This window comes from Alligator mississippiensis, chromosome 2 (genome assembly GCF_030867095.1).
Source record: "Alligator mississippiensis isolate rAllMis1 chromosome 2, rAllMis1, whole genome shotgun sequence".
In the NCBI taxonomy this organism is placed as follows: Eukaryota; Metazoa; Chordata; order Crocodylia; family Alligatoridae; genus Alligator; species Alligator mississippiensis.
The window spans coordinates 51,451,877-51,474,924 of record NC_081825.1 but is presented as its reverse complement, the minus strand read 5'-3'; the positions used below and the strand labels follow the sequence as shown (position 1 = coordinate 51,474,924).

The 23,048-nt window shown below is 40.1% G+C and overlaps 1 protein-coding gene across 6 annotated transcripts in view; it reads left to right on the top strand.

The window, feature by feature from the left end:
* RBM47 (RNA binding motif protein 47) overlaps positions 1-23,048 on the top strand; it is a 142,533-nt gene that overhangs the window by 47,069 nt on the left and 72,416 nt on the right. The window contains exon 1 of one of the 6 annotated variants that reach the window (XM_014594943.2): positions 19,435-19,522. The exons of the other annotated variants lie outside the window; for them this stretch is intronic. The gene's annotated coding sequence lies outside the window, so the exon portion shown is untranslated. Of the gene's footprint in view, positions 1-19,434; positions 19,523-23,048 lie in introns of those variants that run through there. 6 annotated transcript variants of the gene reach the window in all.

The window sequence follows — 23,048 nt, the reverse complement described above, 5'->3', positions numbered from 1 at the left end:
TTTATCATGAGGAGGAAGGAATCTGTACAGAAAATTAAGCAAAATGAAACAATGCAGGTCTTGTATATGCTGTTGACTGAAGAGAAGTTCCAAATGGGAATGCTGGGCTCTGTCAAAATGCATTTCAATATTGCCAGCGTCTGTCATTCCAAAATCACAAGCTAAGTCTCCAGAAAGCTAAGCCTCCATGAGATTTGGCTTAAAAGAGCAGAAGATTTGGTAAATATATATAGAAATAAATTTGGGATTCCATATGTGTGTTAGTTGAGTTTGAGGTTCAAATTTTCAAGCTATTCTCCACAAGTACTAGACACTGACTTTTTTCAAACAAAAAGAAGAAACCTAAAACCCTTAGGTAATCAGATGACTCCAAGAAGTGGCAATTTAAGGAAAACTCCAAGTATTATGTCTAATATAGTTATCAATAACAATTGGCAACACTGATCTGAAAATCCAAAAGGGTAGGTTGTTACTGAAAGCAGGATAGCAAAGGCTAAATTATACCTCTCCATCCAGGGGTAAGGTGTAGGGGAGAACAATTAAAAAAAACAAAGTACTATCAAAACCTTGTAGGTGCTCACCTGACAGCATCCACATATATGCTATTGTAATATACATATATTTCTGTAGCTACAAGAAGTGGAGGCAGGCATGTTTCTATACTGACTGCCTTTTTCAAGTCTTGGACTTTTTAATAGACTATATCTTTGATAATTCATCACAGCAGTGGCTTAATGTATTAAGTTACTGTCTTGGTACATGACCAATGTTAGTCAAGTTGAATAATGACTAGAAGGCTCTCAAAAATATTGTGAGAAGCATGTTATAAGAACCTATATTTTTAAAAAAACTAGAGCATACCTATGTGGACTTTTGCTTGATTATCAGCTAAGAATCTGGTCTATGTAGGCTAAAATAATTTTTCAGTGATTTGAGACAGTGAATTCTAAGTTATTTTGTATGATTAAGCATAATCTAGTGTTTTCTGTTACACCAGAAATGTGGGGCATTTGACTTGTATGTTGTCCCCTAGTATTCAATAACAAATAAGGAGTGGAGACATTTGGGATTCTACAGAACATGTAAAATATTATGAAAGATGTGTAGGTGTTCTATGAAATATTGTGCAAGTGTTATTGTACAAAAACTATGTCTATACTAGACTTTCAAGGAGAGAAAATGTCTCCTACCTTCCTTCCTTTACCCAACTGGAATAAAATGTTCAAAGGTTTTGGATTCTAGAAATAAATTTCAAAACAATATGAGCTATCCAAGTCAAGTACTCATATTGTAAACTCTGAGACAGAGAGGTAGTTAGCTGTGTTAGCCTGACTTTAGACAGAAGGCAAGGCAGGGTGGCACTACAGGCTGCCTCTACATGTGCAGGTAAAGGTATGGTTGGATCTAATGTGTGATCCACACAATCACATCTCCTGCCATGGCACATGTGAGCCACATTAGAGTCAATTGTGCCTTATTGCCTGTTTGTGGGTTCCCCTGCACTGGCAAGAAGCAGGCTCCCATGGTTGGGCCCCCCTTTGCTGAGGGGGCTCCCAGCCACCAGGGCCATGTGCAGCTGGGACCAAGAGCCCTGCGACTGATGAGGCTCCCAGTCCTGACTGTGCCTCACAGTGTTGTAATGGATGAGGCTCCCGGTCCCAGCTGTGGGTGAGGTGAAGTGGGGACCAGGATCCTCATCAGTTGGAGGATCTCTCGGTCCCAGCTGTGGTGGCCAAGAGCCCTGCGTGGTCTGAGGGTTTCACGCACCCCCAAGCCTTGGGGATCATGCTGCGATCCCCAGGATTAGGGGCTTTCATGCTGGGCATGGTGTACTTCTGCAGCTGGGAGTACTGTCAGCTGACAGAGTTCCCAACCACAGAGGAGACTCTGCTACATGTGCAAATTAAAGCTCAATAGCAACCAGTTGTAAAGTTAGTACACTTTTTTGAGGTCTAACTTTATAGCTGGTTGGAACTTTTTATTGTGTGATAGCTATTTTGCACTTGTAGCTGTCTTGAAGTAATTTTACAATACCTGTAATGTGTAGAGGTGGCCATAGAGACTGACTGACTTTTTCTCTTCAAGAAAAATAGAGGACATAAAGGTGTCCGGTTTCATATCAGTAGAGGACAGAGTAGCAGAAAACTGGACTGTCCTCTGATAGCCATACTAGTCTCTACCCAGGGCATCTGGTCAATATTGCAGTACAAAATAATAAATTTCATACAAAAGTTTCAAAACTTTTCAGGGAAATAAAAGTTTATATAGTCATTTTCCTTTGACTCTTGCTTCACTATTTGTACTAGAGTTTGTCCCCTTCTTACTAGGCCACACAACTCAGAAGTTTCTGTAGTCCTTAGGTTGCAGTAACTCAACCATATAGTTTTATTGCCTTCCTTGCTATAGGCAGGAGCATTTTATTAGTAGACATTCTTTCCCTTGATGCATACTGGGTGTGTAAGCTTTATCTACTGATATATGCAGTTTGAGGGGCTCCCCTAAGTGAGAAGTCTGGACAGGAAGCTTCCTCTTCCCTACTCACTGAGTACCAGCTAGGCTAGGAAAGCAGATGCTAATAAGTTGTCAGGTCTCCATGGCCCCGGTTGCAGAAGCTCAAAGAAGCCGCATAACTTCACATTCTTTATGTGGAGGAACTACAACTGATAAGCTAGTGAAAAGTCTGCTCCTCTGGCAGATTCTTTGAGGCCTAAATGAGTGAGTCCTTACTTACGTGTCAGGTATAAGTAATGATTTAGGTATGATAGTGGACTGGGAATGGAAATGGGGTGAACTAGGGTAGGTATGGAGACATTCCATAGCTTGTGGTTAGAAATAAATACCCTGAGAACAAGGAGCGGGCTCTGAGACTGCACAACCTTTGAAGCATGCAGATCCTCTGAGGGCCAGCAGCATCAAAAGCAGTTTGTGAATGGAATGGCCTCCACTTTGCCAATGCTTGTTCTTTGGTATAGACGTGGAATCTTAAAAATGACTTTTCTTTCTGCTCCTCTTCTGCTTTGCATCATCAGCACCAAGATATAGTGTCACATTTAAGAGATGTGCTTGTTAAAGGAACTGTAAGCAACAAATCTTAACTTTTTCCCTTCTGCTGTATCATCAGCAAACTGAAAACATCCAAGACATTGCCTAATGCATTAATGAAAATAAAGTCTCAGCAAACATTAATCAATGTTCTGTGTTTTTTGCAAAGGATTACTGCAGACTATGCAACATAGTCCACAGGCTGACATATCCTCGAAGTTCACACTAATACACAGTGTTATCCCACAACAACTTTTATATTCACAAATAAATAAATGTCTAATGCAGCTGAATTTTATCTAAAGTACATGTACAGAATTAAAACCATAAAAAAATAAACTTGCATTGATGACTAACTGCAAGTGAACAGGGGAATCTAATCAAGGACTGTGGATTTTAACATATCTGTCACCTTAGAAGTTGGGTGCCAAATATGCAAGTGAAGAACAGCCACAAATCCAAAGGACCAAATTCTTTTTTTGAGAGGGGCGTTCTGACTTGTTCACATCCAGGAATAAAGTTAGGCTTTATTGCTGAGGGAAGGATTATGTGAAGAAATGTCTTACATTGTGTTCTAACGATATGTTGACACCACTTCCCAGATGTACCCAGCGGGGTACACCCAGATTAGGGGGGAGTGGAACTGCAGAACTGGCAATGCACTGCACCAACCTGGTGGGGAAGGAGAATTGCTCTGTCACTCTTCAGCTCCTCTCTTGGTCAGTGTATGGAAAAGTGTTTACTGGCTCCAGAGAAAGATGTGTAATCAGCCCTATTCTGATGGAAAGGAGCTTGCTCTATGAGGGTTTTGGATAGGGCCATGGAAAGCTTCGGATCGTGATTTGGATTCAGAGATGATTCAGATGATTCAGAGGCCGAATCTATGAATCTGAATCGAATCGCTGGATGCTTTAGGCTTTCCAAATCGATTCAAAGCTTCTGAATCACTTTGGAAAAGATTCAGAGCCAATTCAGCCATAGAATATAATGGGGAATAAATGAAATATCTATAACGTTGTTGTTTTTTTCTGATTTGGATGAAACCTGCAGGGGTGGTAGCCTCTGCTGAGAGCATGAAGCCTACCAAGTTTCAAGAAGATTGGTGCAGGGGATCAGGGGGACCTGCACCCCTAATTCTTGAAAGCAAAACTCAAGTCACATGTGTGTGTTACACCACAAGGGGGTGAAAACTGCAGGGGTGGTGGAAATAATCAATACAGACAGTCAGCTGCCCCAAGACAGACACAGTCAGTTGCACAAGCACCCATGTCATGAATTTTGTCTGTCAGCAGCTAGAGGTGCAGAGCCCCAGAACCCCCCAGCACCTATCTCCTTGACAGCTGGCAGGCTTCGTGGCCGCAGCAGGGGCTACCATCCCTGTAGCTTTCACCCTACTGCGCCTTAACACACAGTGTCACCCATGTCACAAGTTTTGCTTGTCTGCAGCTTGAGGTGCAGTTTCCCCCAAACCCCTGCACCAATCTTCTTGAAACTTGGCAGGCTTCATGGTCTCAGCAGGGGCCACCACCCCTACAGTTTTCACCCCCCTGTGGTGTAACATACACGTGACATGAGTTTTGCTTTCAAGAATTTGGGGTGCAGTTTCCCCCGAACCCCTGCACTGATCTTCTTGAAACTTGGTAGACTTCATGCTCTCAGCAGAGGCTACCACCCCTGCAAGTTTCATCCAAATCAGACAAAAAACAACAAAGTTATAGATATTTCATTGATTTCCCCATTATACCCCATGGCCAGATCTCCGAGGTGGCTCCGAAGCTGGATCGAAGCGGAAACCCGGTCCGGAGCTTTGGATCAGATTGCTGGCATCCAAAGTGGCCAGATCTGAAGCCGGATTGAATAGCTGCCTACTTGCACAGGCCTAGTTCTGGAGGGAGATATGATAAAAGAAGACTAAGGTCTCTTTTACAGAATCGGAGGAGAGGACGCCCCCAGGACCTTTTCTTGTTTTTCTGTCAGCTGAACTTTTATTTTTCTTCTGTGGGCACATAAGTAAATGGCAACAATGACAAGCACATTACTGATGCAAAAAAACCTGAACAAACCATTTTTTTATTAGTGTAGTAACAATATATGAAAGAAAATGTCTCTTAAAAAAATCACCCAAATATCAGCTTAAAAAGTAATTATGATAATTAGTTATATGCACCCTGTGGAATCTAGCAACTCTTGGAAGGATTTAAAGCATTCTAAAGGATTTACAATTCCTAAAAATCCTTACTTATATGAACAGTCCCAAAGAAACAAGCAGTCAGTGAGATATCAAAATCCCTTCACACATTACCAGCATGGAACCACTAGGCTTACCTCTGGGATAAAATGTCAGTGTTTGGATTGCTCTTCAACAGGTCAGCACTAACAAGCAGGAGTCTAAAAATGCAAGGGGAATTTTACAAAGTCAGAAAGAGAATCTAGTTATGCCACCTGGAATTGTTTTGACAATATGCATCTTTATTTATATACCTCAAACACTTATTCTAAAGGAATTCTTTTATATTGTGTGGTGGACCATTACCTAAAATTTTGCGCTTGTCCAGGAGATGAGAGATGCTTTGTTTGTTTTTTTGTTTTTTGTTTTTTGTTTGTTTTGGGGGGGGGGGTTGTTCATATTCAAATAAATTCCAGGGTGCAGAGGCCATGAATTATGTGGTAGATTGTGTGTCCATTGCTTTATGAAAAGAGTATAATTTTCTTTTAACAGTAATTGTAGTGAATTACCCTTTTTGTTACTTTTTTATTAAAGTTTCAACGTTTACTTGGAAAAATGGTGGACTTGGCTGGTACTTTTGAGAGAGCTGTTTAGCCTCAAGAAAATTAAAAAAAAAAAAGTCCATATAAACTTTATCAGGACACTCAGGTCTTTAAGCAACACAGTGGACACATCTACACGTTCATTAATGCACTGTAATTACTGCGCATTAAGTTTAGTACTTGGATAGCCAAATACCAAGTCAATACACAGTAACTTGTGCTACTGCGCAGTAGCACCGTCTCCTGGATTGTTAGTGATATTTACTGTGCAGTAGCCTAATACTACTGCAGTAGCATATTAGCACAGTTTTTATCCAGCATGTTACTAAGCAGTGTTATTAGGCTACTGCACAGTTAGCATCTTGTGTAGATGCACCCTCAGATGATCATTTTGCTGTTGGTACTTTTCTTATGCTTAATCATTAACTCTTGTGTCAGACTATATAACCTCCATTTTAATTTCAATGGGAAAAGATATTATTTATTTTCTACCTTAAGCATGTTGCACTGTGTTCCTCTGAGAGGAAGCTGCATTTCAAGTTGTGGAAAGGATTGTATTATTTTTATGCATCATGTGTCGGGATTCTTCAAAATGAAATACACTATGCAAATGTAAGTCAAATGGAACCCACCAGAAGGGGCCACCCTAGCCATCAAGGCCCATGTGTTTGCGGACCACAATTTAACCAAGTTAATTAAAAACATAAGAATATCATTGTGGTATGAAATACTAACAGCCACCACTCAACACCTCTTTAGCATTATTTCAAAATACCAACAAAAGTTTTTAATTTAGATTCATACAGTAGATTGCAAAAGATAAATGCAAATGGGAGTTATTATGAAGCATCCTGGTTTCAACTTTGCAACGTCATTATCATGCATGTTGGTATTACTTGTATGATAACATTTTGTTTGCTTTCACAATTTGATCATTTGTTTAGTATTGGGTGACTCATAAACAACTACTGTACAACCTGAACTTCCTCCCCTAATATTTGCCATAACCCAGCAATCTTAGGGTTACTGCCAAACCCAAATATCTTAGGTTGGATATTAGGAAAAGTTTTTTCACTAGGAGGGTAGTGAAGCACTGGAATGGGTTACCTAGAGAGGTGGTGGAATCTCCATCCTTGGAGGTTTTTGAGGCCTGGCTTGGCAAAGCCAAAGCTGGAATGATCTAGTTGGGAATGGTCCTGCTTTGAGCAGGGGGTTGGATTACATGACCTCCTGAAGTCCTTCCCAACCCTAATGATCTATGATTCTGTGAACAATGCTTTGGGGGTTGATAAACTGCCAGATGCATCCTGCCTTCCCCCATAGCTATTTATAAATCCATGTACCTCTTTTAAACTATTTTATTACAGAACAATTGCTTTGGTACTTTTTTTTACATTCAAAGGGGGGGGAAAATGTATCTACTCCTAATTTATGAGCATCCCTATAATAATAAACCAGGTCTGCAGATATAAAGACGACAAAAAAGAAGTGCTTCTTTTCTCTTCTCTCCGAGGTAGAAATAGGAGTGGTGTTAGATTTTTAAGTTGGCATATATATCCTTGTATTTTAAGTGCTTAAATCCCCTCCTACTGTAGGGGCTAGAGCTAATGCACAGTTCCCAAACTAGCATTCACAGCATGTAGGAGTGGGATTGAGAACTGTGCAGAAGTTCAGTCGTGGCATTTGTGTTTGGACAAGAGAGAGAATCAAGAGCCCTCGAATGGGTTGCTGCCTGAAAACACTGGGACCTACTGCCTTAAAGATTCCTTTTTACTTCTGATACAGCCCATATTGAATGGAGACAGCTGTTCTTACAAGATTTTGGTCCACCACAACCTTGCAAGGACAAGCTACTCATGAAATGTCTGCCATTTTTTACCATGTTAGCGAGAGCAGTTCCTTAGATTTTTGTTGTTTAGTGTGAACCAAATCTCAGTATAAAACTTGAACACTAGACAAAATGTAATCTAGATTGTGATATGAATACCCCAAATCCTGGCCCATCTCTACCTAAAACTACAGGCCTTCAGATCTGTACATGTATAACAACTCCTGACTTTGCAAGGACTAAAACTAGATATCACTTACTCTTACACCCATGTAGCCAGTAATGCTTTATGCTTGTAGGCTGTTACACTGTAACACTTGCAGATGTTAAAAAAACAAAGCAAAACAGCATTTTAAACTTGGTGCATACCCAGAATAAGGGAGCACGTTAGGTGGACCCAGCTCACCTGATGTCTGTAAAGATCAGGCACTTTAGTGGTGCTTTTTTGGTACTTTTATCTAATAGTTGATTCAGTCGGCTTTATCTGAAAGCACCAAAAAGCCCTGCTGAAGCATCCAATCTATACAGACACTGTAGAGCCAGGTCAAAGTAACACGCTTCTGCATCCGCTAAAGCGCAGTTTTTTGGGTTTTTTTAAGATCTGCAAGCAGCTGTAGTATTCCATTCTGTTGTCTGAGCACTAAAGGGGTGAACAGGTGAAAGGAAGTTTGTTTGACACAAACTGGGACGATGTTTGAATAAACTTTTATATTATACAAACGTGTCTGAGTTTGTATAATCTGCTAAAAGATTTTGGTGGATTTGAGAGCAAAATGTACCACATACCTGGGAATTTTAAGCTATGTTCTCCCTCTAATTACAGCATGATCCTCAAGGGAGTTATAATGCAAGACTTATTTAATAAAGATGTTGCAGTTTACAGTTGATCTCTTTCAAAATTTGTTTGCTGAATTTGCTCCCACAGTACACATCTTGGGGATTTTTTTTTCTTTTTTTACCCTCTGCTTGGAAAAAGAACTAGTGAATCATCTTGAGCAGTAATGGAGGATTCAGAAAATGGAAATACTGCAGAACTATGTGGGAAACTGATATACTGGATAAATTCAGCAATTCTCTGGCACAGAACATTGTGTTGTTCATCCCTTTAGTGTTCATACAAAAGAATGGAATACTATAAGCATAAAGCATTACTGGCTATGTGTGCGTAAGAGTAAGTGATATCTTGTTTTAGTCCATGCATATAAAAGGAACACGTTTTGCAACATATTTGATATGCACATGTGATATAGCTGTTGTAAGAGGGTATTACTGGTTCCTCTAGACTTCTTTATATGAAGTTGTTTAATAAGTAAGAAAATCTGTCTAGAGCTAAGTTAATCATAAACAGTGAAGAAGTTGCATTGTTCTAAAAATATCACTGCCCTTCTGGAATTAACTCCCTCCATCTTGGGCTTGTCAGAATCCTGGATTTCCCTTATACTTTTTACTCCCTCCTCAGCTGCTACTCACTTTCTCAAACTCCTCCCCTTAGACACGGTTCAAAGAATTGTCACAATTCTTTTCTCCTGTTCCTGCCACTTTCACTGTTCCCCAGCTCTCCAAATTCTTCCCATCTTTCAAACTGCAATTCACATGATTTTGCCCTCCTTTCCAAATTTGGAAAGCTGCTATCAACCACAGGCAGTAGAAGGCCCCAGGCTTGGGGAGGCTTAGCCACCCCCAAACTAATTTCTTGGTGGCCGGCGACAGCAGCAACACCATGGCGCTGCTCAGCTTGCAGCCAGGCCAGCACTCCACGCGCACTCAGCTCCGCACGGCTGAGGAAGAAGAGGCTAGCTGTGCATGCCTCACACTGTGCAGAGCACAATGGGAGATGTAGTTCTCGTGCTGATGCATGCACTCAGCCCCCAGTAATATTTTCTCCCTCTGTCTATGCTATCAACCATCTGTAACCATGCTGCTCCATAGCCACCTTCCTCTGTGACTGTTATACCTGGCTCTCCCTGTTCCTCTCCTCATGATCGCCAATCCTCATTCTCCCATGAAGATATAAAGTCCCATTTCATCCATTTGCTTTCTGGCTTCTTGTTCTTCTTTCTGCATTTTGCTTCCAGGCTTATTTATCCTACTCTTCCAAATAGCCATTCAGTTGACCTAATCTTCATTTAAACATTGCCTCTTCTCTGAAGTACAGGTTTCTCTTGCTTTATGCGGGTTCTGTCTGTGCAAATTCGCTCTTATGCAATGACTCTTTTTATACCAAAAATTCATTATATGCGAGGTAATTTCACTCCTTTGTGACTAGCTGCCACCCCCATTATGGTAACATTCACTACCACCCTGTGCTTGTGTTTACTGTCTGCTGCTGGTGAGTACCAAAATTGTCCTGTAAAAGTGGTAGAAATGGGTACAGTCAAGGTCTTGGAATGTATCACTGTTTGTTACATTGTAAAGTGGGTTTCCTTTATGCGAATTTGAGTTATCCACCATTTTCTAGGAACACATGTACAGCATAAAGCGAAGTAAACCTGTATCACTATCTACGTTTTCTCTGTTCAGCCACATTTTACTTCCTACAGCAGCACCCCTTAACACTGCCCTTCCTTCTGGCCCTTCCAATCCATTCATATTTTTGACTACTCTGTCTTCCTGGTTTCTCCTCCCCTCCCAACTCCTCAAACCTTCCCTTCCCCCCCCCCCCACCCCCAATTCAAAAACCTTTTTGTAATTTTTCAAGCCTGTGTCACTTCCAGCATCTAATTAAGAACTTCAAGGTGAAGGCCATGGATCATACCAATGTCCCCCCAGTACACATTCATTCTCCATCAGTTTGCCAGATTCCTTTTCTATCCACCTGTTCTTACTGTTCCTACTGAATATCTGAGCTTTTTTTGATAAAACACAGGAGAACAGAAAGTATTTCATCCACTTCTTCACTTTTTTGGTAGCTAACATGTTCATGGTTCCCCTTTTTGCTGGCGAGGCTAAATCAGTCTAAGATTTTCCACTAGGTTGTAAAGTCTCAGTAAATGCTCTCTCCTTAAGTGTTATTCTTTATTTAGAAATATTCACTCCCTGCATTTCAACTACAGAAACTTGCTGCACCTGATAAAGAGGTTTCACATAATTTTCACATTCAGCTCTGAATGTTTTATTATGTAGTAAATATATTTTGTAGCAATATTTAACCTTGGGATGCTAAGGACTTTGCTGTTCACTGTGGCCTAATCAGAATTCCAATTCTGGGACCTCAGAACCAATGCATTATAAACAATGCATTTTAATAATTTATTAGTTACTTATGCCCAGTGGTATTTCCCAAAAGAGTTTTGCAACCTAACATACCCTCCTGTGTATCTGGCCATATAACCCAGATTGTAATACAAACACATCACTGTATAAAATAATCACATTAGTATTTCAAAAAGAACTACAGTAACTTATCAGATTTTTAATTGAAATCCTGTGTACCAAACTGTGGCATGTAATTATTAAGCTTGCGTGAAAGAAGTGCATATTTTATACTGTAAGTCAAAATGACCAAACTGAAGATATGAAATGGATGCCATTTCTCTTCCTAGTACTTCCTAATACTTGTTACTTAGTATTAGCTTGTATTATGAAAACCATTGTGCTGACATATGGGTAACTTTATTTTTCAAATATTTACTTTTTCTAAGCAATAGGCATATCTGCTTCTCTATATTAAGTAATTTATTAATATCTTTTTGCTCATGAGAATCTGCCCCCTGATGACTTGAGGTTTGGTCTTCCACATTATATTATTACATAAGTACATAAGACAGTGAGCAGCTGTGGTGAATTTTGTTCTAAAATAATATCCGGAATGGGATAGGTGAATGTTAAGCTACTTTTTTTTTCTGATTTTTTTTCTAACACTTCACTTCCTAAATGTGACCCAGTGTGACATGCTGCAGTGCAGCAATGCATGTAGAAGCAGGCTGAACAGCTATGAGGAAGGGAGTATTTTGAAATGTTTGTCTGTATTCTGAGATTGCTAAATCACTGAAGTAGTGCTTTCCCACACAACGCAGATGAAATCTAGAATAGGCAGTTCCAAGAAGACTTTGGATTTCCTAAATGAAGTATAACTGCTTGCTTTACTGTTCCTAAATGAAGTGAATATAACTGCTTTATAAAGATTTTTGTGAAAATTCCTTTCATTGTAGAAAGTTCTCCAACATTGGACTGTATACTTGTTTTAGGCATCATTTGCTAGTCAATACTTTAAATAATGCACTCTTCCTGGAAACAAATTTATGAACATCAGTATTTTTCCCCATCACCATTCTTTTTTTTTCTTTCTGTGAATCATGCTGCCTATTTTTGTCCTTAAAGTTTTATGCTTTATCATGGCAATGATGACAGAAACCTTGCCCAGGGAAAACATTAGCAAGAATATTCTATGGGTTGACCAGCAGAGGCATTATATGAGCAGTCACATTCTTGTCTCCTTATTGTCTCTAAGGCTAAGTACAAACAGTCAAAAAGCCTGAGGCGGCATCGATTCAGTCTTACTAAGAAACAATTGGACATACATTTACTTTTGATTCAGGAAAAGCAGCCATATGCCTGCAATGGCTCAGAAAAGAAAACAGGGGGGAGCTAAAGCACGGCTCTTTGGCACATAGCCAGCTTGGGCCATGTGTTCACTTCCTCTTCCTGCTTCCCCCAAGGTCTCTGGGATTTGCAGTCCAGAATCATAGCAGCAGGACTCTGCAGGGTTGCTCATCACTTCCTTTTCCTGCTTCCAGGTACCTATGGGATGTGTAGTCCACAGTCACAGCCATCAGTAAGTTTTAGCAGCTCTGTACTAGAGGGAGGAGAGTTAACCTGCCTCCTTGGTCCCAGACCCCAGCTGGAGTTTGCCTTCTCTTCTGGAGAGGACAGAATAGCCCAGCCAAGGGCTGGAAAGCATGCTGGGGGACTGTGATTTAACCAGGAAGGGGTCTGGGACAGAAGCTTCATAAACTGGTTTGACCCAAATCAGTTAAGTCTGATACTACATTCAACCAGGGTTATCTTAAATCAGTTTCAGCCATTTTGAAACTGGTTTATGTGCACTGAGCTTCTGTTCTGTTATAGGTTTAAATCAGTTTCTAATGACTTAAACTGTGTACCATGTGTGTAAGTTCTGTCCCTAGCCTAAGAGCACTTGCCCTATTGTGTAGGGAGGACTCATTTCACACTAGTTCTGGGTTATACTTCTTTATTCCAAACCCTCAAAAAGGACATTGAAGTTTATAAGCAAAGTGAAGGACTGGCCCAGTAAAAGCTATAGCTGCTGAATTTCTAGTGTGGTCATTTAATGTTGCATGAAGTAAGCCCAAAGTACTGTGATGAAGTGACAGCAAAATGTGGGTTGTCCTTGTAAAAGCCATCTTCAGGTCACTGTTAAGAAATGTTGCTAACAAACAATTCAGAGACTGATTTTTGTTGTGGGGGGGGGGAAGAGGGAGGAGGGAGTTCACCTGGGGCACAAAAATAGATACCCAGGAGTCTTTCTCCTAGTTTCTTTATAGCTGTAGGGGTTGCCAGACCTGCTCCATCCAGAAAGAATCCAGGTCTCTCAAGTTTAACACTGCCTTAAAGCTTATTATGAGGATCACTCCAAAACATACTGGTGCTGTCCCATCCCAGAATGGGTCCAAGAAGATTACTTCTACACAGGCCTTTCTGTTCAAATATCAATTTCTTTATTATGAACATGAAGCATTTTGAGCTTTGAAAGCAGCCTTAGGGACTTGTTTCAGGCTACCATTTTGTATCTGCCTGCACTTGGTTGCATTGTTTACTGAAGTGATTATGATCTGGAAGGAGGAAACACAAACATGCTGGCAGCTGAATAAAATAAAAACTGCTTAATAGTTACTAACTAGTGTATAAACTCATGGCAAATAGAAACTGGCCCATTCAGATATCTGCTCTGCAACATTCTAGTGTTGTTAGTTTTGAGACTATTCACATTTCCTAAGTAATTTATATTGATTTTTCAACTGATAATGCTTTGTCTAAGAGAGTGAATTTTAGGTGCTTTTTTGGCTTCTGAGATGTGTATCTTTCCCTTCTGTTCCAAAATCTATCTGAGGATATAAAGTTTCTGTAATAAGTTAACATTTGACTTTACATCTTTTATGTTGCATGATACTGTACCCCTTCCACTTGCAGTAAGTAAATATTCAAGTGTTTTATATTGCCCTTTAAACCTATGCTCTGTGACAAAGATTGGACTCAGAGAAGAGAATGAAATAGTTCTGTGGTGAACAGTTCCTACTACCATTCCTCTGTTAATCAAAAACTTATCCTTGATTATCTCTATAAGCATGATCTGGAGAACTTTAGAATGGATGGTACAGAGATGGGCTGACACCTCCATTTCAGTTCTTCTAGAGCTGTAAAGAACTCTTGTTTGGAACTAGTAAGAGAGACTCCTTAAAATGTGAAATTCAGTTTAGGTTTGTCAAAAGTTCACAACCTTTAGCAACAGTTTGGAAAGGCTTTGAACGTGTTTGCAGATTTTTGTGAAAGTAGACCTCCATTCTAAACCCATCCCCCATCCCTGGCACTGTCTTGCTGTAAGGGCTTTGGCAATTTGTCTGCTTTATAGTGCCTCACAGGTTTACTTAACTCATTAGTTCATACTTGTAGCATGCTTTGAAACATAATGCCCTATGTAAATGCTAGTTGTTGTTGCTGCTTTATTCCAAAACCAGGTAAATCTAAATCTTGGTGGTTTTGGATGACCTTGTTTTGAGGGTAATTCTTTGGAAAGTACATAGGAAAACTGGAGAAAAGGTTGCAGAAATTAACGTAAATGAAAAATGGCAAGTTTCCCAATCCAGAACTGTGCCATGACTGAGAATTGATGCTACCCAGAATTCCTTCTGGGTTCTACCAGCAGTAACTGAACACAATTTTGACCACTTGACAGTGTCACAACATGCTTAATATGTATTACAGGAAATGTTTGACCCTTGGGAAAATGAAGGTTTTAGTCAATCTTTTCATAATGGCCCCTGAATCTTGAGTTTGTCTATATTATCATATAGGTTAGCTCAAAATAATCTTTTAGATCAACAAGCAGTCTCACGCTTTTTATATCAGTAGTTCCCATGTTCATTTTTTTGTTGCTGACCTAATAATTTTTGTAATCCTGAGGGATATAGTGATGACCAAAATAAGTGGAAAACCTTTTCAGTAGAAAATACCAAATGTGAAACTTTACCAGAAATATTAGCAATTTCAATTTAACTTTTGTTGGCTTAACTTAACTGTCATGGCTTTCTAAGGCCCAGAATGGGGTTTCTGGTTACAATATGAGAGAATATCCCTGCCTCTTCCCTAACCTAGTTAAACATCATTGTGTGTGTGTACATATCACCATATGGTGATGTTGCTATGGTGCCATGCTTTAATACTTCTTTTTGGGAGTATTAAAGCATGGCACAGTAATTGCCCATACTGTGCCATGTGTGTCGTGCACGGCTAGATTTCACTGCTACATTGCCATAGCAGCACACCATACCGGGGGAGCACACCACTACAGTGACATAGTTGCTGACCACATGTAGACCCACATAATCACTACATCACCGTAAGGTGACCTGTAGATGCATCCACTGAGTCTCTCTCTCCCTTGCTCAGTAAATAATTATATACAAAAAATGGAACAGCTCTAACAGGATAGACACCCACCCCAGAATTACCAGTAAAGGAGCTATACTTCATGAGTTTCATTCTCTCTAAATGTTCCCCAAAATCCACCCAGGATGAAACCTTTCTCTGGAAGGAGAGGATTATGATGAGATACTCAAGCACTTTGCACCTTAGAGTGCCATTCCAGTGGCTTGTGTTTACACAGGATGGGAGTCATGCTACCGTCATTGCATATACTCAAATAAGCTCTCCTAGAAATTCTCAGGGTGCAGACAGAGGCGAGGGCCCCGCTCTAACTCATGGAGCTTTACGTTCTTATGTAAAGTGCCATGAGTTAGAGTGGCCCCACAACCTGGCATTTGCCTGTTGGGTTGGTGGCGAGGGGGGCAGGAGGCAGCCTGCACTGGCCCAGGCTGGCAGGTTGGGGTGCTCCAGCAACCTCCCAGGAGGCTGTTGAACTACCCTCCCCAGTCCTGTCCCCCCCCTTCCACCCCCCAATCCTAGGGATGAGAGGAAGCTCCCAACCGCTGAATGGCCAGAGTTGAGGGAGGGGGCAGGAAATGGGACCCCCTCAGTGGCCCTACCCCAGCTACCCCAGCTGGGGTATTCTGGGGTGGGAGTGGGTTGGGCCCCTGAGGGCTCCATTCTCCCTTCACACCCGCCCAAGCCCTGGCCATTCAGCAGCTAGGAGCAGCCAGCACAGAGCTGCCGGCTGCTGAATGAGAGATGAGGGAGAGTGGGTAGGGAATGGGGCCCCCTCACCTCAAACACCCCCTCCCTCCCCCAGCTATCCCAACTAGGGTATGGGGGGGGGGGACCTGGGTCAGGCCTGATTTAATACCTGATTTAACCAGGGTTAATTTTTCATGTAATCAGCCATTTTTAAAGCACTCTGCAGTCATGCACATGTGTTAAGTTATAGCTGCAGAATGCTTTCATGGGCCAGATTGCTCAAAAACCCTCTTCTGTCTGTGCCTCTAGTAACTCATAGCAGGCCTTACTAGTGACTTGCAGAATTGTATTATTCCATTGGTAAAGTAGGACATGTCTAAAAGTTGAAACCTAATATAGCCTAATATGAAATGGGCCAGTTAGCATCCATGGAGAGAATCCTGTTTTGCAGGTGTAAGTGCTTCAAAAGTTTTAATGCAATTTGGAAAGATTTTTTTAGAATATATGGCAACTAAATTCTAAGCTGGTTTTAGTGCATTATTACTCCTTGCACACTTTTCTTTTTTTTTTTTCTTTTTTTCCAACTCCCTTTTTCCTCTGTCCTCCTTTTTCTTTTCTCCTTTGCTGCTTCTTTTTTGTGCCATATATGTATTTCAGATTAATATATATGTATTTCTGATTTTTGTGTTGCAATTAAAAAAAAAAGAATAATTTGAATGTATATAGTTCTAGGGAGAATCCCTAATGTTTTTTATAGATAAACTTGAATTCACAATAACTTTGAGGTAGGAAATCATTATCCTTATTTTGCAGCTGGGGCAAAATGAGACACAGAGGGTTTAATGTTATTGGACCAGTACTAAAAAGGAACACTGTTGCAAAGTTACCAAGAGAGTCCAGAATGCCTAACTCCTTCTCCCTTGCTTTCACTATAATATCACTCTTTTAGACAAAAAAGTAAATGGTTGAAGGCAACTTTGGAGTTTCCTTGTCAGGTGGGAATCCAAGATGATTATCAGAGCCTATGGAATAGCTCCTGCAAGTTCTTGCAGTTTGTCCCATGGCATCAGCTCAAGGCCCAAGAATAAGGCAATATAACTCATCCCCCTACATCAAGGACCACAGTAACACCAGACTCCCATCCTGTACAAGACAAACTACAGTACTTGAATGGCATTGTTGGATACAAAGTGCTTGAGCATCTCCTCATCACCCTCTCTTTCCAGAGAAAGGACAGGTTACATCCTGGGTGGTCTTTGGAGAACATCAGAAAAAAATCAAACTCATGAAGTACAGCTCCTTCATTACCCCTCAGAACCCAATGGCAACTGCGACTGCACTGACTGTTTCTGAGAACTGTATGGGGAGATTTGCACGTGGGCAGAACTGTGCAAACAGTGCAGGGTTCAGTTAGTTGTTTGTTTGCAGGCATTGGCAGTAAACTGACAGGTTCATGTGGGGACTTGGGTTTCATTATTACAAAACACTGGTGGGATGCACCTTTCCTTTGTTGTGCACAGGGAGAGCAGCAGAGAGCCTCCCTCATCCCATGACCTTGAGTTAGCTATACCCCCTCAATCCTTCACCTGGTTTCAGGGGCTGCCTTAGTAAATGCCACTGAGCTCTCAGCTTTATAAGTATTTTCTAGGTCAAGGGATAATGACATGTGTAGACTTGAAGTGTCATCCTAGCTGTTTAAACCATTCATGAACTGAATTCATGAGTGTAAATATACATGAATTGCTCACCTGTTAATGGGTCCTTTTATCACATCACCCTAAACTCAGGCAATATTATCCAGCAGAATATATCCAAATCACTTATATTAGTACAGGAATAACTCCATGGTAAAATAATATTCATACTGTAGTTGCCAGAAAAGTTTCTTGTTACATGGAGAACTGAAGCATGGCCTGTTCTTCACTGTTTCATTGCTGCTGGTTATATTGCTATAGGTGGTAGAATGCAGCCAGTGTAGAGTGCTTCAGTTTGCACAGAGGAATGTAAAAGTTCCCTGAGTTATACATTTGCCCCTCTTGTTTAGTACAGACTACAGGAAATAGACCTGGGAAACTACTTTCCCTTTCTATGGGACACAACTCAAAACCTGGTTGCTTACCGCAATGCTAACAAATACAAGCACCATCGCACCTGTATTAGGTAGTGTGCTGTACCTTGACATGGTCCTGCTGGTTCATTGGCACACTATTCTAAATGCCCACAGACTCAGCTGAGGTGAGTAATTGTTAGAGGGCATTAAAAATAGAGCTGAGATTAACTTTTTATTGGAATAACCCACATATCTAGACAAATCCTCAGCTGGTGTAAATCAGCATAGAACTCTCAAAGATAATGGAGCTTCTCTGATTCATGCTAGCTGAGGATATGTCTGACCTAGTAAGGATCCAACATTAAACAGAAATCTAGAAGGCTGATATGCTTATTACTGTCCTCTCTACATTATGGAAAAACAAACAAAGCTACTGAACAAATAATTTGTATGTGAATGGGAATTCAAATGATTAATTCGATTTTAGACATATGTATGAATCAGAGAATTTCAAGAAACCAAGTTGGACACAATAAATGAATCTAACCAAAAACAAGACAGAGTATTACAGATGAGACAATATCACAACATGGCATATTCAACTAACCCCTTGTTTGAGTCCTTTTGTGCACATGTGTCTGTATCTTGGGAATTAGTAAGAGTTCTTCCAGGTTATAAACAGTCATTTGTTCAAGCCTTCTATTTCCAAGTAGTTTTGGGACAAGTAGGGGTACTTTGTCAGGTCAGATATTTTCAGTGTTTTCATGCCAACAGGTTTCTGCTGTCCTCCGTTAGTAACTGTTAACTTGAATGGAATGCAAAAACTCTGGTTTGGGACTAGTAGAATTTTAACTTTGAGTGAATTCACGGATGCTGAAAAGTGGGAGCAGATTTACTTACTGTAAAGGCAACTTGTCTGAGTTCCTTTTTTTAGTTTGTTTTGCTTGTCTCTGTTTGGCCTTCTTCCACATAATTTTACTGTGTGATTTCAGAGTATGCAAAGTCATTTTTTTTAGTTGTAATCATTGGGATGATTGTTCCCCTGTGCAGAAGACTTATTTGAAAACTGCATGCTCTATTTTATTAACTGTTCCCAGTCAGTTTTTCTGTTGGACACGCCTAGGCTTGCTTGTAAAGCTAGAACAATAAGGGAAAGGTTATCATGACTTTACTCCATTCAAATTATCTATTAATAGATCTGTTTAGGTAGTTTTCTTCCTTTGCACTCCTCTCCTATATGCATCTTCATATTAGAATTTTTTGGGGGGAAGGGGGAGAAAGTAATTGAAAAGTGGGGTGTAGCACTTACACTGCTGTGTGGCTTGTATATATGCTTTGTGACCATTATCCTGTGTTCTCGCAATGGTGTTTGCAGGGAGGGTGGGACAGAGGATTGTTTAGTGTCTCGTAAAACATTTACCAAAAGCAGTCAGCCATGGATTTGAAGGGCATTCCATTGCCAAGCTGCCTGCGGGAGGGAGGAGAGGGAGAGAGCACACAAGAGCACACCAGGTACTTGGCAGGTACTGTTTCATACTTTAATTTTGTGTGTATGTGTTAGAAATTCAGGAGGTGCAATGGTGTATGCAAGTGTTGCCAAAGGTTTACATGGCAGAATTAAAGAAAACTGTACAGCAACTACGTTTTTTCTTTATAGTTTGTTTTTGGTGAATATGATTTAATGCAAATTATGAACCCAGTGCATCGATTGATGAACCTCTGTTGCTTTGTTGTTCTATTTTTAACTGCAAAAGTAATACCCAGATGAAGAGTTAATTACAAAACAACTGTTTGTTACTGTTGAGGCTTACTAATGTAATATCAAGTAGCTTAGGTTTGCCCTCCAATCAGAGAGTTAGAGCAAAAGTCAGGGCGTCTAAAGCAAAATGTGCAATATAGTTATTGTAACGGGGCTAGTGACTCAGTCTGCAAAGAGATTTGCTAAATGTTGAATCTAGCTGTGCAGAAAGTGGCATTGTGGCAAACTTTTTTTAGGATTTTTTCCCCTGCATTCACTTCCAGGACAAGGGAGATGAAAACCCAAAGCCAGACTTATGCTTCTTATTTCTTTTATGCATTGAAATGACAGGCAAGAAGTTGAGTAGTTTCAAACATGGGAGACTGGTGCCACCTTAGTCAGGGTGGCCCCCCCCCTCACAGCAACCAGTCAGCAACTGGGGGGGGGGAGTTGTCCCCCCCAGCCAATCTCACTGACCTGGGGTGGGGGGAGTTGTGGCACTCCTGGAAGTGACCGCGGCGCTTCACTCCCTGGCCAGCACTCTCAGGGGCGCGACACCTAAGCGTCGCCTAAGCAAGGAGCATGGCCTGTCAGGAACTGTACCAGCACTCTTGGAGGGTGCACATGCACCCCCTACATGTTGCCACTGGTTTCAAATAAATGTTTTAAGACTATCATCAGAAAGTTTGTGCTGTCTTGTAGAAACTGATTCAACTGTATAGTAATCTGTCCTCCTTGCTATACATTTGTAACTTGGTAATTCTTATATGCTTTCATATAAGTGCTAGTATTGCCTCCTTTGATCCTCCCCCAAAATCCTGACTTCCAAGCTTGTTCTCAGCTAATTGTAGTAGGTGGGTTTTGAAAAATTGCTTATGTGCACTAAATATTAAGAGGGTGATCTATAAAATATTTCTAATTTGTCTACAATAAGTTCTGTATCCAGCGAGAAGGCATAAAATCAGCTAAATACATCTTTAAAAAGGGAAAAATTCTTATTCATGTGTCAAATTACTAAGTAAAGCTCAGTATACCATCCTGTGTAGATTCACTGTAATTCCCTTCTGAAATGAAGGGGTATTCTCTAAACCTGTATGGCTTGCTGTACTTGCATGTTAGATAGGCAAGTTTAGCAGCTATTCAGTTCTCTTAAGTGCTCCTAAAGACTATCAGCCCACCCACTGTCTATAAAGTGCTGTATGTCAAAAGGGCGTTTAGTACTTCATGCTGCTTAAACTCATAGGACAATATAGTGCAGGGCACAACTGCAGAACAGGAACACAATTACTGGAGAACAAAGTACATGAGTTCCTATCAGCTTCATTCAGCTTTAAATAAGTAAAACGTGCCTTGAGAAATATAAAATTTTAGCAAAACGAGCACGGTAGTGTATATCAGCTAACATATGGAAATACATTGCTTTTATAAGTAAGAAAATACCCCCCTCCCCCCCTGCAACTCCCATTTCTTTGTCACAATAAATACAAGATTTGTGCTTTTGTGTTCAAATAATTAAAACTGCCTGTGCATTTGACAGAATATCAGTTGAAGTAATACAAGAAGTTTTGGTGACAGTCTCTAAAGATTACAAATCTTATCTCTAAGCTCCCAGGGACTGGAATTTAAAAAAAAGAAAAGTAAAAATCCAAAACAAAAGGCAGGGAGGACAACGTTATCTTGTCTATCGTCATATGTTGATAGGGTTCTAGCTGGTCACCATAAGGAAGAATTAGTGGATTAAATAGAGGATAAGAGTATTGACAAAATCTGTTCAGTCTTTCAGTCCTATTTACATTTCAAAAAACCTATTTTGGTGCAATTTCAAACACTCTACATCTTTGAATCTTGTTCCTAAATGTCTGTAGGAGTGCAAGGAAATAATATCAAATAGATGTAGGTTTTAGTGGAAAGGAGCCAAAATAGTTAAAAGGTACCTGAGCAAAAGATGCTGTCTGTAGTTTGTTTTTGAGTTATGATTCATACACTGTTTGGTTGTGCTTAAATTTTCTAATTTTAATTGAATATCTAGAAAATGTACTTTGGTGTCTGTGATTATTCCCTGTGTAACAAAATCAAAGTGATTTATCATAGTCGGCCCTTGCCTTTTTTCCTTTGTGGAATATGGTTCATTGTCCAAACATCGCTATTACTGTTGGATGATAGGATGAACTGCCCATTTCCTCTGAGAAGTGACACAGGGGCTTCTTACTTGAAACATCTGTTCTTTTTTTATTCAGGCATCAGTCCACACTTCTATTCAGATTACAGATTTATTTTTGTGTTACAATGTTTTTAATTGCACTTTATTCTGATTTTCTTGTTAAAACTAAGTGAGCCAAATTATATTCCATATTGTGCATCTTTCCCAGAATTGTTTACTAAGTTCCAGTCATTTACACTTGTATAAATACATTGAAAACAGTGGGGTTTCATAGGTATCACTGAGTACATGGCTTGGCCTGCAAAACCTTTATTGTGGCTGACATGTTGTGATGGTTGTAAGAGACGGAAAAAAACTAGCTTGACTCTTAGACCAAGCTGTTTGCAGAGCTGGTAGTTAGGTAGGAGAAATCTCTACTTTTTCAACTAAGCCCCAAAGAAAGTAAAACGATCACAAACCATTTGTATACTTTTCTGATTAGAAATACACCAAGTTTCCATGAAAACAGTTATTGAAAGAGGAAGATATTAATTGGTAGTACAATGGGAAATAGCTGTAGTAAATTGGTATATTCAAGCTTGACTCAGAATCCTTTGTGGAAATGGTGTTATTCCATTAGTAGAAACTTGGATTTCAGTAAAGGGCGGAGTCCAGATTCCTAATCCCAGGTGCTAAATCTAAGTAAGCAGGAATAACAAAACCCTACCATCTCTTTCCATTAAGAATAAACTGGGCACAATCTTGCATCTACTGAAGTACCAGAACTTCCAGTGATTTCATAGAAGTAGAAATGGAGTTTGCTTGATGTTTGCTACTGTATCAATGGTCACTCCTTCTTCCCTTCCAGGGTAATATGTATTTTTGATTGGTACAAGACATTAACCACTTCTTCAGAGGGAAAGAGGAAGTTTACGGGTTTATAAGAAAATTTGGAAGAAGTGTATTATATTTGGAAGAAGTGTATTCTTGGATTTTGAATAAATGAACCATCGGGGTTACATAAGTAATAGACAACACTTTTAATAAATGAAACACAATTCATTTTTTAAATAAAATTCTGATTTGATGCTATGATCAAGACAGTAGAGCCCAATTTAAAAAAACACATGTTCACTTTCAAGAGTGGACATGTCTGATATGTGCATTACTT